This window comes from Camelus dromedarius, chromosome 1 (assembly GCF_036321535.1).
Source record: "Camelus dromedarius isolate mCamDro1 chromosome 1, mCamDro1.pat, whole genome shotgun sequence".
Classification (NCBI taxonomy): Eukaryota; Metazoa; Chordata; class Mammalia; order Artiodactyla; family Camelidae; genus Camelus; species Camelus dromedarius.
In genome coordinates, this window is record NC_087436.1 from 38,457,364 (window position 1) to 38,472,730 (window position 15,367).

Below are 15,367 nucleotides of genomic sequence, written 5' to 3' on the forward strand. Positions count from 1 at the left end.
TCCACACGGTCCATTTGAATCACAGAGTCTTTAGCAGCAGATGCAGATGCATCCCAGAGGGTTCTTTTGCCTACACAGAAAACAAATGATGAAGGATGTGAGCAAAACAGAGGAAGTCTGAAGAGCTCTTTGATGATGATGATAACTGCCTACAGCACTTGGAAGAATCATCTGGGCCCTCCATGCTGAAATCCAAAATACCTTTAGTGCACCTAACTGGAGAGAGGAGAAAGAAGAAACTTAAAGGAATTTTAGGCCCCAGAATTAAGTGCCTTAGTCAGCATTTGCATCAGAGTTTAAGGAAGGTATTGAATTGGTAATAAAGAAGCTCTTATTTTGGGCCCCCGACTGGATGTGGATCCTGACATTGTTTCAGCTCTTGGTGATGATTTCAACTTTGATGATCCAGAGAGTCCATGTGAAGATGATTTTATCTTCCAGACTTTTGGGGGAACAAGAGGGGAAGTGGGAATGGATGTACAGATATCTGAAGCTGAAAATGGCAGTGAGTAGGAAGATATGGATGAGAAGAAAAGTGATGGGAGGAATGATGGTTCTGATTTGTAAAGCCCATTCTCAAATGAAGATGATTTATCTGGCTGGACAAATCTCACGGAGTCATAGGAAGCCATTTCAGAGAAATAAAAAATCACTTCATAGAGAATTCTATTACTTTCTCAGTCATGAGAAAAATGAACAGCTGGCCCTAAATGAGCAGTTTGAGTTTTATGAGCAATAAGATGATAAGATTGGTGCTCTGGATAATGCCAAATTGGAGGATTCCATTCATGTAGGTAGCAATTGGTTACATGAAGTTTTGAATGACGAACATAAAGAGAAGGCAGAGAATTGTGTAAACTTGAAAACACTTTACAACTTTGAGGATGAAGTGTGCCAGTAAATGAGACTGATGGTCTGAGGATGAAGAGACGCTTTCTATTATTCTAGAAGAAGCAAAAGAGAAGTGGGATTGTGAATCCATTTGCAGCACATGCTCACATTTATTCAACCATCCTTAGCTTATCAAGTATCAATCAAAGCCTGAGCAAATCTAAATATTTACTAAAATAAGAATACCTCTTAGCTGTTTACCAAAGAAAGGACTCACAGCAAAGCAAGCTAATAAGTGCAGATGATTAATGACAGTGGTCTGCCTAAGGTATCAACTCAACCACACTCTAAAAATGAAAGCAAAGAAAATAAAAGGGCAGGAAAGCAAGCTATAAAAGAAGAACACAGGGAACAGAGACTAGAGAATACAAATTAGCCTTCAAACCGGAGAAAAGAAGCAGGAAAAGGAGATGCTGAATTTGAAAAGTGTTAAGGGTCCAAAGTTATGAAAATGGGACATTTAGAAAAAGGCACATCTCTTATTAGAGACTCCCATAGAGAGAGTCTGCAGATCTGCTCTGTCAGCAGAGGACATATGTAGTGGACATTGGCCAGTGACACTGGGAAGACAGACTGGGATTGACTTGTGGCTTTGAACTTCTAAATAAAGAGCTTGGACTTTATTTTATGAGCACTTAAAGAAATAGAGTTGATTTAAAATAAAATTTTTTATTATGCAAAATTTCAAACATATGCAAGATTATAAAGAACTGTATAGTGAACCTCCATGTACCCATCATCTAGTCTCAGTGAGCATCAGCTCTGGCCTGTCTTAGTCTGTCTATACTCCCATCCATGTATTCTCACTCCATGTGCTTTGAATCAAATCCCAGGCATCACATCAATTATTCATAAACATTTCAGTAAGCATGTATAAAATATAAGGACCTGTTTTTCTTTTAATACAATCTCAATACCACTATCAAATCTAAAAAATAATAATTCCTTAATATCATCAAATACACAGGCAATGTTCAAATTATGAACTGACCAAAAATTTTTAAGAGAAAAATTATGTGGTGAAAGCAATGATTTAGAAAAGTTACCATGGTGCCAGTGTACAAGACGTATTACAGCCAAGTAAATCAGCACAGAGAAGGGGAAGTATAAAGGCCATAACCAAAGGACAGACATGAGACAGCCAAGGGGTTAGCTAGTGTGATGGCAACTGGGATGAAACCATGGACCCTGAGTGAGAGACAGACTGGATAGGTCTCCATGAAAGCAAAGATGAAGGAAGAGCAAAAAGAGGAAGAGCAGTGCTTCTCCTGGGACAGAGAAGCACAAGGCATAATTGATATAGGATGAAAGACGGTGAATTTAGTCATGTATCTATTGGCTTTAAAGATGGATGCCTGATTGGAAATGTATAGAGAATACCTAGAAGATGCCAACCATGGTTTGAGGGAGAGACTGGGATTAGAGATTCAGATTCGAGAATCAGAGGTCATGGTTAATTGAGAGAACGTGTATAAAAGAGAAAAACAGTAAAGGGCAAGGCAGAATTTAATGCTTGCCTTAAGGAACTAGAAATTAAAACAAAAGTCATGAAGGGAGATAGAAATGGAACAGCCAAGGAGGTGAGAAAGAAACAAGAACTGAGAATTATCACAAAAGCCAACTTGAAGAAGGATGGAGAACCCCAAAATATAAAATGTACAGGAAAATATTCTGTGGAATCCAAAGTGCACTAAATGCTCAGTCATATTCTAACATATATTCCGCACCTCTTAAAGAGTTTCTATCACATGCCAAAGACTATGCTGAAGGTCCTGGCTATGAGGTGGGAAAGCTGGCTCAGACCTTTCCTTCTTAGAGCTAACAGTGTAGTGAGAGAAGCAGCTATTAATCAACTGATTGTGCAAATAAATAATTACCAACTGCAATGCAAATAAATAATTACCAACTGCAATGAGTACAATGTGGGGAAATCTCTGGATTCTGAAAATCATTGAGATCTAAGTAAGAAAACTATTGTGTAAACCTAAGTGTTAATTTCATTAAATCAAATGTATACTGCCTGACCTGCTACAATAATTAAGTTTTAAATCTAAAATGTAGATGAGTAATGAATCTGGACATTAAACTGTCTTCCAGTTGAATTTTTTAATATACAGAAGTTCCTTATATACAGAAGCCATTCTATTAATCATATTAAAATGCTGCTATACAGTAGAATAAGTACAAATGAACATCACAGTTCTTTTTTGGTATTTGTTATTATTAAGAATGGCTGTATTTTAAAATCTAGTTTCACTGCCTTACCTACCAATTTAGCCTTAAAACCTTACTTGAAAAAATAATGTAATCCTATACATTTACTGACATTTAAGTTGTGTGAAAAGTAAGCAGTAATTAGCATTAATGTTTCTTAAAGACCATCCGCTTTTAATTTTTCTTCAGATGTTTTATCAGCCTTCACTGAAAAATATTTACTTTCCAAAGATTAGTCATGATTGAAACAATTTTTAAAAAGGGAGAAAAATTGGTAGAACTGACCATTATACAATAAAGTTGGAATAGTAATATCCAAAATATGTTGGTAAATGCTTTTTTCTTGACTACTTTGCAAATGTTTCAATGTTATGCTTTTAATTATGTAATCTGTCCTCCTTAAAAAAAGGCAGTAAGTAATTTGTGGCCTCCTGAATTATCTTATGTATCACTTTCAGGCATCACTGATGAGTTCCAGCAATCAAATTTTGAGCAATGATTATCTAAAATAATTTACTAAAGCCTTAGAATTTTTCGTTGTACCATACTGAAAAATATTTCACTATATTTCAAGACTTTAGATTAAATGAGTTGAATTGTGAGCAAAATTAATTCAATCTATAGTTTTAACTTAATACACATTGCTTATAAACTTTAATTTTAAATTATTTCTTCTTGATTTCAAAGTTGTCTTACACACTGCCCATGTGCATATGGTATGACTATGAACTGAAAAAGCATCAGATATGAAGAAGGGCATTCACAAACTAGTATTAAGGTAGTCCAAAAAGTAAATATGAGAATCATGTTAACTTACTGTATTTTCGGTCTAAAAAATGCTAATCTATTAATTAAGTTATTACCATAAGGAGCTTACTTAATAAATACAAAGAGCACCATACTGAAAAAATATACACTAGTTTTAGATGTTATCAAAATCACAGTGTAATTCAAATAGGCATTAAAATACTTTGAACTTCAAGTAAGTCCATTTATATGGATGTTCTCACAGGCTGTAGAAACTCCCCACCATGTTCATTTTAAGATGGATATATACAGCATTTACTTCAGTTCCCAAAGTGTGGGGATAAAACAATCTACAGAAGCTTTTTATAGGGTTTAAAAGAGTTCTAATCACCCATGCCAACTGCACTCCTCTCTCAACACAAAACTTCTTTTGAAACCAAGCATTCATTTGCTAAAACAAGGCATCTGCTGTTAAAGAGATTGATTATCCTAGGGCCTGACCTAATTGGGAGATTAGATATGGTTCTCTACTCTGGATGGCACAGTTTATAAAGAAAAAAAAAAAAGTTAAACCAAAAAAGAGCAAACTTCTTTTGAACTCCAGTGCACTTTTATTTAATTCTATTTTTTTCTTTAAATAGAAACAAATAGCATTGCAAATGGCAGGTTGGTGAAATTAGCGTGTTATAAATTACAAATGTATTGAGATTAATGTGTCATTTCATTAGTAACAAGTACATATCCACTTTCAGCACATAAACCAAATATTAACCCCAAAAAAAACTTTTTTGGTCATATTCCACTGAATTAAGATCACTATATAACAGATACCAGCCCCCCCCACACACAAATCCAGCCTTTTACTGACGGTATCATTTCAGTGTTTCCTATAGCCAGTTAGGTAACCATTTCTCTCCCAAACACAGACATCACCTCATTGCTGTGGCTAATTGCATTTTTCTTCCTAGCCTTTGACAACTAGACCTTTGTTAATGCTATTCATCAGTATATCAGACTTAGGTCATCCATCCAAAACATGACAAAAGACCCAGATGCTCATGTAAATTGCACTCCCCAAAAGTACTGCCCTCTTCCTCCATGCAGATACAGATCCCTGACCCCCTCCCATTTTTGTTCACTCCCTCTGTTTTCACTTAATTTGTCATGCTTGGAAAGAAGTATTTATTCATAGGCTTTAAGAAACATTATGCTTTGTTTATTTAATAGATCAAATAATCAGTTAATTATGAAGTTACATATAATTTTCATACAAAATTTAGCAATTGCTTATTCCAGTTGAACTTCAAAATTAGATTCATTTTCCAGAAGTAAAGACTTCCTTCTATTCATTTTTTAACCCATTCTTGAACTTTCAAGATAAAACGAAATTTGATTGTCCTCTTTCACTAAAGAAAAAAGGTTTCAAGTAGAAGTGTTCAAGCAGAAGGACAGGACTGAATCATTCACAAATTATCTCATAATGAAAAAGGCCGTTTAACAACTTGATGTTTTCTTATTGCCTTCAGTACAATTCACATTAAGCACTAATTACTTAAAACTTCTACTTTCTAAAGCCTTAAGTAACTTAAAAATAATTTCAAGACTTACAAACTATTCTAATGATGCTTTTAGAGGGTGATTACTATAGATTCAAATGGCATAGGGGTCCTACTATGTGTGCAGTTATATCCATATTCCAGGACCAAGACTTCTTTCTATTCATTTTCACCCTTGATGCCTTTTCATCTCACACATTTTAATATCCACTATTTTTTGGATACTAAGTCACTGTAAGAGAAAGCAGAAATGGATAATTTTTAAATAGAAAACATTTTATTCAAATAGCAACCAACAGCAATACTTTGATGTTATAAAGACAGTATAAAAACCAAAGTAATGTGTGTAATTTTCTGATCTTAATTTTAATGACTTTCAAATTTAATTAAAATTGAGTGAAAACTTTGTAAAAATGGTAAAAACATCTAGGTTTCCTAGAGCTACCGTCCACTCACAAATATAAGCACACGAAATTCAATATGCTCATGTGCTGGTCATACCAAAAAAAGGCAGAACTACTTTGTTGAACTTATATAATGAAATGATATCAAGCACTAGTGGCCATTCAAGCTTAGCAAATATTATGGAATGTATCAGTGACATTAGGAACTGAATGGTACAGCTCATCAGTTTGTTGGGATTCTCACAGTGAGGCTGAAATGTGCAGGCCTAGTGTCTGAATAAAGTCAGGACAGAGAACAGGACAGCTCACTCATACAAAAAGAGCAGCAGAAGATAGAGCAAATATGATCAAGAGGAAAGGATAGGAGATTTGTTAAATGACTGAAAATTTGGGAGAATTAAAGAACCAAATCAAAGACACCAAAGGTGTCTTTGGTAAGGATAAAAACGGGGAAATTGATAAATCCAAGATAATGAGGCAAAACCAGGGATTCTCCTGGTAATTACAGCACTCACAGGAATTTAAACTGAACAAATAAACAAATACTCTTGAGCGTTTCATGTCTTGACCGTTACTATAGCTTTGCAGTCTGTACTTTAAGTCAGCTATTATAATGTTCTTAAAACATCACTGTGTATTGTTCCCAAGTTCAAAAACCTTCAGTGGTTCTCTAATGTCCTGGGTAAAGTCCAATATTTTTAGCCTGCTACACCAGACTCTCTAGAAAAAGGACCAAAATGTGATCTAATTACATGAAGACCATGTCCTGGGTAAAAGTGAGCTAGTTTGGTGCTTAAAACACTTTTGGTCCTTGATTTTCAAGTTCTGTGCCTATAATATCCTACTTACACGGCTACATCTAAAAAGGTTATTTCCTTGCTTTTCCTTTATGACCCAAACTGGACTTAATGGTCTCCATTAAACCCTTCCCAAGGCCACCACCCCTCTCTGCCAGCCGAAGCTCCAAGCACTCTTTAAGTTCTTGTTCTCCAAGAGACAGTCCCACAGTCATCTTTGAATTTGTTTCGCATTTGCTGCTTACATTCACTTGGTTTCATCTCATACCTCCTTATTTGCAGCTATTTTTGTGTATCAGCTCCCCAATTAGATTTGCCTGGCAAAGAAAGGCTGTTTTCTTTTCCCTCTTGTAGCCACACAGCACCACATCATGAGGTAAACAGCACTCAATAAATATCTATCAAGAAACAAATGCTCTGTATTGTTATTTCTCCTTGGTTGACTTCTTTTCCCATTTCCCACAATGGCTGCTGAAAAAAAACATGTCTGCCTATCTTTGCCCTCCCCCACTTCCCTATCTTGCCTCTTTCTCCACTGAGAATTAAAAGTTATTGTAATTTATAGAGAAACAATGTATGTGAGAAATACAAACATAAACATATATACATGGTGACCAAATACATATACATAGTGATATATATTTGGTCTTCATCCACAGTTTCTGGATCACAGCCCCCAAAACCGTTGGAATTTCCTGATCAATAAGAACAAAAAGACAGTATTTGGTCTCCTGTCCTCAGTTCCAGAGAAAGCTACAGGGAAGGTAACTTTTGGGTCTCACCCAAGCGTGCTGGTTGCCAGGAAAACTAACCTTGTGATTAGGGGGTGAGAACTTGCAGTCCCACCTCCTGATTACCTGGGAGACAAGAGAGGCTGGAGGTTGAATCAATTTCCATTGGCCAATCATTTATTCAACCATGACTATGTAATGAAGCCTCCATAAAAACCCAAAAGGACAGTTTTTGCCCTTTTTCAGAGAGCTTCCGTGTAGGGGAACCAGAATGTTTCACAGACCACAGAGCCAGGCCCCACGCTCCATGAGGACCGACACTCCTTTGTTCAGGAGCTCACCCTATGTATCTCTTCATCTGGCTATTGACTTGTATCCTTTAATATCCTTTTATAATAAATTGGTAATTAGTGAATAGACAAGTTTTCCCAAGTTCAATGAGCCGTTCTAGCATATTAATCGAACCTGAGGAGGGGGTCGAGGGAACTTCTCATTTATGACCAGTAGGTCAGAAGCACATGTAACAATCTGGGCTTAAAACTGGTGTCTCAAGTGAAGGGTAGTCTTGTGGGACTGAGCCCTTTACCTGTGGAATCTGATTCCATATCTGGGTAGATAGTGTCAGAATTAAGTGGAATTCTCAGACACTGCTGGCATTTGCTTGTTGGTGTGCAAAAGCCTACACACACACACACACACACACACACACACAGAGGAACTGGGTCCAGGAAATCTTCGCAGTTATCCTCAAATAATATTTCATAAAAATAAGAATGTGTATACTCTCACCTCTCCTTTCTTGCATATTTTCATTTCCCAAGAAAAAAACTCTCTTTAAGGCTTATTCTCCATTTAGGTCCTTGATGCCAGTGTTTTCTGTGGACTCTGGCTCTATTAATGAAACCTTTCCAACTTCCAACCTCAGTTTTTACATTTCTTCTGGCTCTCTTTCCTCTATACTCCTAAAAATAAAATTCCCAAGTGCAGAAGTTGCTCGTGTTATTTCCCCACTCTCCGTTTCTCTTACTCACAAAGCTTTTGCTTCTATCTCCTTATCCCTGACTTCCAAATTCATTGCAAAAGACTTCCATCCCCTCCGCATGACCCAAATTGCTTCCTCGTAGTTCACCAAAGATCTTTTAAGTGCAAAATCTAATGATGTCTTCCCAGTCATTCTTATTTTTACTGAATTGTGTACTGAACTACTGAAATATTTTTCCACTCAACTCAAATTCACTAAGTTCATTTTTAGGACATTCATCTTAATGATTTGCCTCCTCCTTCTCCATTTCTTCTGAGTTCCTTTACTGCCTCTTCCTCCATGTGTCATTTTATTAGTTATTACTCTCAAATCCTTCTCCGAGTTTTTTTCCTGACCTAAACTAATCCAATTGCACAAACTTAGTTATCATCTCTATGTATACAATTCCACTATGATATCCAAGATACCAGACGTTATTCTTCAGAATTCAAACACATATGAATACATTTTCAACATGCCTCTCAGAATTGTCATCTCTTTACATTCTTACTGTACTGGACATCCTCTTTCCTTTTGTTGGAACTATCCACAGAGATGGCAAGGTGAATAGAAGGCTGGATTTAAATTACCATTCTGTCCCTTTGGCCAGAGTATTCGTATAGTGCACAAAATAAAAAACCATTCCTATTCTTGCAATCCTACTCAGGGTACCCTTTTTGCCTGCCCATGCTTAATCAGAAGAGATCATACTTCGCCCTGGACCCCACCTCTTCTCTCTTCCTCCACTTCTGGCCTCTTTCTCTTGTTCCAACCCCTATCCTAAGCCCAGGGTCTTCTCTCTATGCTGGGTTCACATTAGGCTTCCAGCCATTCAGGTTCACTGTGTTCCATTGGTATGGGAGGTTTTAGGAGTTTCCCATCAAGGTTGGAGGGAGGGACAGAGCACAAGGGTGGATTATTTAAAACATACTCAGACCTTCCTCATTTTCAGGATTCACATGCCACTATCATCCAAACTGCCTGGACTTGATTCCAACTCTTCTAACTGGGTGACCTTGGATAAACTATCCAATTTCCTTCTGTAACTTAGTTTCCTCCACTGTGAAAATGCAGGTAGTAATAATACGTAACTCATAGGCTTATGAAGGGATTAAATAAATTAATTCACAAAGCACTTAGAAGAGCTCCTGGCAGAAAATAAGTGCTCAGTAAATGGTAGTTAGTATTTTTATTATTGTATCATGTTTGTCAAAATGCCAAGAGAGTGTCCACCCCCATCTTTGCCTTATGTTGCATTATCTGAGGATTCCTTTAGTTATCCTGGACCAAACATGGACCAGAGCCAGGAAAGGTACATTGTAAAGTGGGGGGAAAAGCTAGCTAAATAATGACAATAACTAATAATAACAATAATACTAAGAATAATATAGTGTCAGTAAGCCAAAACTTCACTTGCATTATCTCATGTATCTTACAAAAGTTTTATGTGGCAAGTACTATTGTTACCTCCATTTTACAAATGAAGGGAAAAAAATCCTTAGATAATTTTTCTTACATTGTCCAGATAGTCTGCCTCTAAAACATTTCTAGAACATGCTAACTCAGCATCCTTTTCTTGCGCATTTGCCTATGAACTCTGCTTCTGATAGGTTGCTTAGAGATTCCTGCTTCTTCAGACAATGCTATGATACTCCACCTCTATGCTACCAGTAGTAAAGCTCTTTTTCATGTGATCCAAGTAGACTTTTGCCACATAAGAATTTGTCCAAACTCTTAGGGTTGGTTTTTTGTTTTACCCCTTCAGCAGCCTTAAGTGGAAAATGAATGAATAGGGTTCAGAAGTCTGGGGCACTCCTTCCCAATGAAGATAATGTGCTTTCCTCATAGGATTGTTCTGGCAGAAGCCAGAAAGAAGAATGATAACTCAAATTTCTACACAGGCATGCAAGTTGGCCATCCTAGCTACATCCATTCCATGTCTGCCTGGGAGAGGGGACAAGCAAGGACCACTACCATCCCCAACTCAGGGTGACATATCCTTCAGCCAATAGGGTTTCTGTATACATTCTCTAAACCAATGATTTCCAAAGTGGGATAATATGTGCATAAAACAATTCACTGGAGTACAGGAAGAAATGTTAGAATTCCCACTTATGCTGATTTTTAATCTAAAAAATAAACTAAGCTGTACTAAAACGTAACAAATGGATTGACACCAACACCCTCACAATCTGCATGTCAGAAAGGCACCAGTGATGACTGGTATCCCAGACAAATGAAGCTCAACCACTGCAAGTTTACGGGTCCTTTCTCTGTGCAGGTTAACTGTTAGTACTGTGCTATCTAACAAGAATTTCAGAAAAAGTAACACTCAGTATGTTCTTTCAAAGAAAGCGTGACTTTTAAAAAATGAGTAAATGTTTTTCAAAAGACATTCAAGCTACTGAGAGAGCATGTCTGTGTCAATTTTTTAAAAACTTCATCTACACATTAAAAAACTTGGAAACCAATTTTTCTAACCTATTTATAATATTTCTAAATTACAGATTAGTTCCAAAGACAATTAAAAGGTGGAAACAATTTATTCAATTAGTTCCAAACTAATAGAAAGGAGCTGTGTTTTCATATTTTTAAGAAATGGACCAAAGCTGCTTAACTTTTTGTTTTTAGACCCATTTGCTAAAATTATAAAAATACAAATTTGTAATTAGTTTGTAAGAACATCTAATCAGCACCAGGAAAATGGGTAATTTAATAATCACTTTTCGACAGAAACTTTGCATAACTGCTAAATACAGGTAAACAAATAAGAAGTCAACAATGCACATCTTCCATTTGGATTTTCTTATCTTTGTGATGTATCTCTTTTAGCTCTGATGGTCAAAAAACCAAAAACTCAAAAAACAAGTTTAAAAACTCAAATATTAAAATAAGCTGAAATAAGTATTGGACTTTTAAATCACTGTTCAGAAATAATCAGACCAAGATTTTTAAGAGTAAGGACATATATTAGCCACATAAGTCTTAATATAGTTAATATACTTAGTGAAAGTAAAATTAATCTAGTTTCCATTTTTTAATAAACATGTCTTTATCTTATCTTTCTTAATTTCTAATACACACACACACATATACACAATACCTAATACTGTGGAAAATGTCTATAATTTAGAGATAAATAAACCTGTATCAGGGTGTATTTATTATTTTTTCTGTTACTTTCAGTTCTGTTACTGATGAGATACACTATTTTAAACAAGATCTTTGAGAAAGAGAAGGTACATTTACACTTCCAGAGTTCTTTCAATAACCTTGCTTCAAGTTCCAGTCTCCCAGAGGGCACTGGCAAGTGTATTTGGAGCATTAAGTAAAGTCCTGCTCTTCCCACACCCCTGATCTTTTCCCTAAGGCAGGCAGCCATCCTAGGAATAGCAGCACGAAGTCCCTGAGATGTTCAACTTCCTTCCATGTTAACAGTAGTATTTTTAGCTGTTCTTGCCAAATAAATATTATCACTTCTTACTAATTCAATGGAGACTAAAGATAACTCAAAATTAATAACAATCTTAATGTAAAATTCCAAAAACAAAAAGGAACCTACCTTATTAATAATATTTTAATTCTAAAGACTCATAACTACATCTTACTTGTAATAACAAAATTTTGTGAATAACTTTAATGTATCTAAAGGCTACAGTCCATTGTTTCTCATACTAGGGTCTACAAGAATATTCTTGGAGATATACTAATTAAATGAGTTCAAATTTGTTTTATTTTGATAATAGCTCAACACAGGTTTAAGGAGGTATATTCTGGATCATCCAGATGACTGCCTTAAAACAGAAATGCAACCTATTTTGGTGTAAAAAGTTAGCATCTGTATTTATAACCATATTGGCATCAGGCAATCATAAAAAGATACCATTTAATTTTTAATCCATTTGATCTCCAACATTAAACGGAAAACTCTGGAGTTCAGTAAGCCTTTTTGTTGTTAGTTGATGTTAAACAGATTATGTATATTATTCAAGAATGAAAAACACTGTCATGCTCAAATAATAGAATTAACGTGCATGACTGACCTGTTAACCTGATAAATATGGCTTCACCATTGTATTGCCTGAATGAGCTATAAACACAAGGCAAGTTATAAGAAAACTTTCAGTTAAAAAAGCCACGTTTATCTAAATAGGAAAATACAAACAAATTTAAAGTGAAGTGGTTTTTCATGTTTTCACAAAGCTTTCTCTTCCCATAAATGTTTTATAAAATGGTACTGACAAATATTTGAGAAAGATCCAACTTTACGGCTTATTTACTTTGCTTTGTCTACAGACTATCTCAAAAAATACTTCTCCACTTACTCAAATAACATCTTAATTGTATTATTAGCTGGTAGATTTAGTAGAAATAATTCACCTATATTTACATATTAAGCAATAATAAAAATAATCCTACATACAAAAGATTCAGAAGCAATAAGCTTAAAATGTACTATAGACATAAAGTATTTAACTGAATTTAATATGTAATTATAAAATCATTTAAAATAAAATCTGTTTTTATTAACTGAATTGCAACCTTAGCTTTAAATTCGTCACAGAGGCTTGATGTAGGTAGTTTTCATATGAGAAACTGTTCTGAGTTGTTTTGATTGCAATTATATTTTAAAATATACTCTGCTGTCAATTCCAACTGATTGAAGAACCCATTTTTCATGTGTGTGTGTATGTGTATATATATATATATTAATATATATATTAGACCCACACATATATGCATGCACACACACACACATATATAAATATTCCATCCAAGAATCTCTGGAGATTAAATATGAATAAGATTATCACTTACTTTTTAAATTATGCCTTCTGGTGTCTAACCATTGTTGATCTACACAAGACTTCTAAGTGACTATATATTACTATCATAATAGAATTATAATTAAATAATACAACATAGCAATGCTTCCTGATAAGAACAGTCCATATTTCTCATTATAAGAACTTTTTAATATGGTTCAGTAATATTTGTACTGAATTTTCAATAAAGATAAAATTTTAATATCCTACATATGCAACTGGATCATTAAAAATTATGAATTATGCAAGTAGAGATATATTTGTTAACTATATTAAGCCATTGCTTATTAATAAAATGTCATGATTGAACTTTGTTCTATGATTTTGAACATGTGGGTCAACAATCAAAGAGTCCTTTGGAGGAAAGTATTTGGGGAAAATAGATCTTTAGGAGATTTACATTATGCAATTTAATTTTTAAGTTTATGAAAAATGTAAACATTCATTAGATCTACAAAATAAACCTCAAGTAATCACAGTAGAAAATTTCTGATTTTAATTCTTGCTCTTAGCATCAAATGAGAAATGATCTATATGAAATAAGAAAAAGAATAACTAAGATTTATGACAGCAGCCTTTCTTTGAAAGCAAGCAAGCTCCCCAAACTGACATAAATATCTATGTGGACAGGATTTTTTTTATCTAAATTTAGTAGGTGAATGTCTTATTAAAATTATCACAAAGATAAGTACCCCTGATTTAGAACAAAATGCTCTATTTCAAGATATTGGACTCAAGTAATAAAATAACATCAGGCAATCTGATGGAAAACTGACATAAGTCTATTAGAATAATAATTCAACTACTTAAAATGTTATCTTTTCAATGTAAAAACAAATACACAAATTAAATATAAATGTAAATAAATGTTTTCAGGCATGTGTGTATGCATACAGGCACAATGTTTAAAAGAAGGATGCCAGTTCTGTAATATATTATGATTCAATATTTCATTCTGATGTATCCCACATATACAAGTACCTTAGAAATCACTAAATTCTTTTTTCCTCATTTCACTTTAAACTAAAGCACATACGCGCACACACACTCTCAGGCTGTAGGTTTAAAGGTATTATTTCACGTGTAAACAGTGCCATCTTGTGGCAGTTGAAACTATTTGAGTATGGGCATAAAATTCATTATGGATTGTAAGGGCCATTTTCTTGGCAAGTCAAGTCAAGAGGTTATTGAACATATGCAGGCTAAAACCAGTTAATATTTTAAAAATAAGAGGATTTTCTGGTATGTCTTCAAATAGAAATAATTTTAAGAGAAACTAAGTCAGGAACCTTAGATCCTACTACCAAATCTACTAATCAGGTATTCAATCTTAGACTATCTAGTGACTCTGGACCTCAGTTTCCTCATCTGTAGGATTGTCCAACTAAGTTATTAATTTATTTTCTGTCCAAAATTCCATTTGATTCTACCTTTAGAAATTTGTACAAGTACTTCTGATTTTAGCATCATAATATGGAATACAGGCCCGTTTATGACTTAAGTTTCCATAGTTACCTCTTTTATTAATACTGATTTGTCTAGTTATACATTCTGCTTGAATTTGATTCAGAAATATATCTTAATTTATACTTCTCCCTGGCTGAATAATCTTCCCCTAAACAATACACATTAGAAAGACTTCACTGAATTATGAACAAAAGTAAACTCACTAAACTCAAGTAATTGAAAACAAGTTTTTAAAAAACCTTCCGTAAAGATGAGTGTGCATGATTTTGATAAGATGAGGTCAATGTCAAATCATGTATCCAAAAGTTAATGGGAAAGAAGTCCCTCCAAAGCTTCTAGAATCATGAGTGTTAACAGTGATAAATAAGAAGTAGGACAAGCTCAAATCTTGAGCAGCTCTTCCTGACATCCCCTGACCAATACTACCATATATTGCAAGCTTGCCCCCTTGGATTCTGTACTTCCATTTCATTCTTCCTCCATATCAGTCATCAAAACTCAATTATTTCTTCAAAACATCTTGCTCTGATGTATACCTTCTTATTTAAACTCTGTCATCTATGTAGTCCAGCAATTCAACCTCCTAGGCCTGCATTACTAAAATATCCATCACAGTTTACTGCCTTTCAAAGAGTGATTTAAGAACTTGCATCAGAATCACTTGGAATGCTGGTTACAACATGTCATTTCTTATAGCCCATGCAGTAGACCAG

General features: G+C 34.7%; 1 pseudogene; it reads left to right on the forward strand.

Annotated features, from left to right (window-relative positions):
• Window positions 1-471: 471 nt before the first annotated feature.
• On the forward strand, window positions 472-1,340 carry LOC105093681 (protein LTV1 homolog; annotated as a pseudogene).
• The last annotated feature ends 14,027 nt before the right edge of the window (window positions 1,341-15,367 follow it).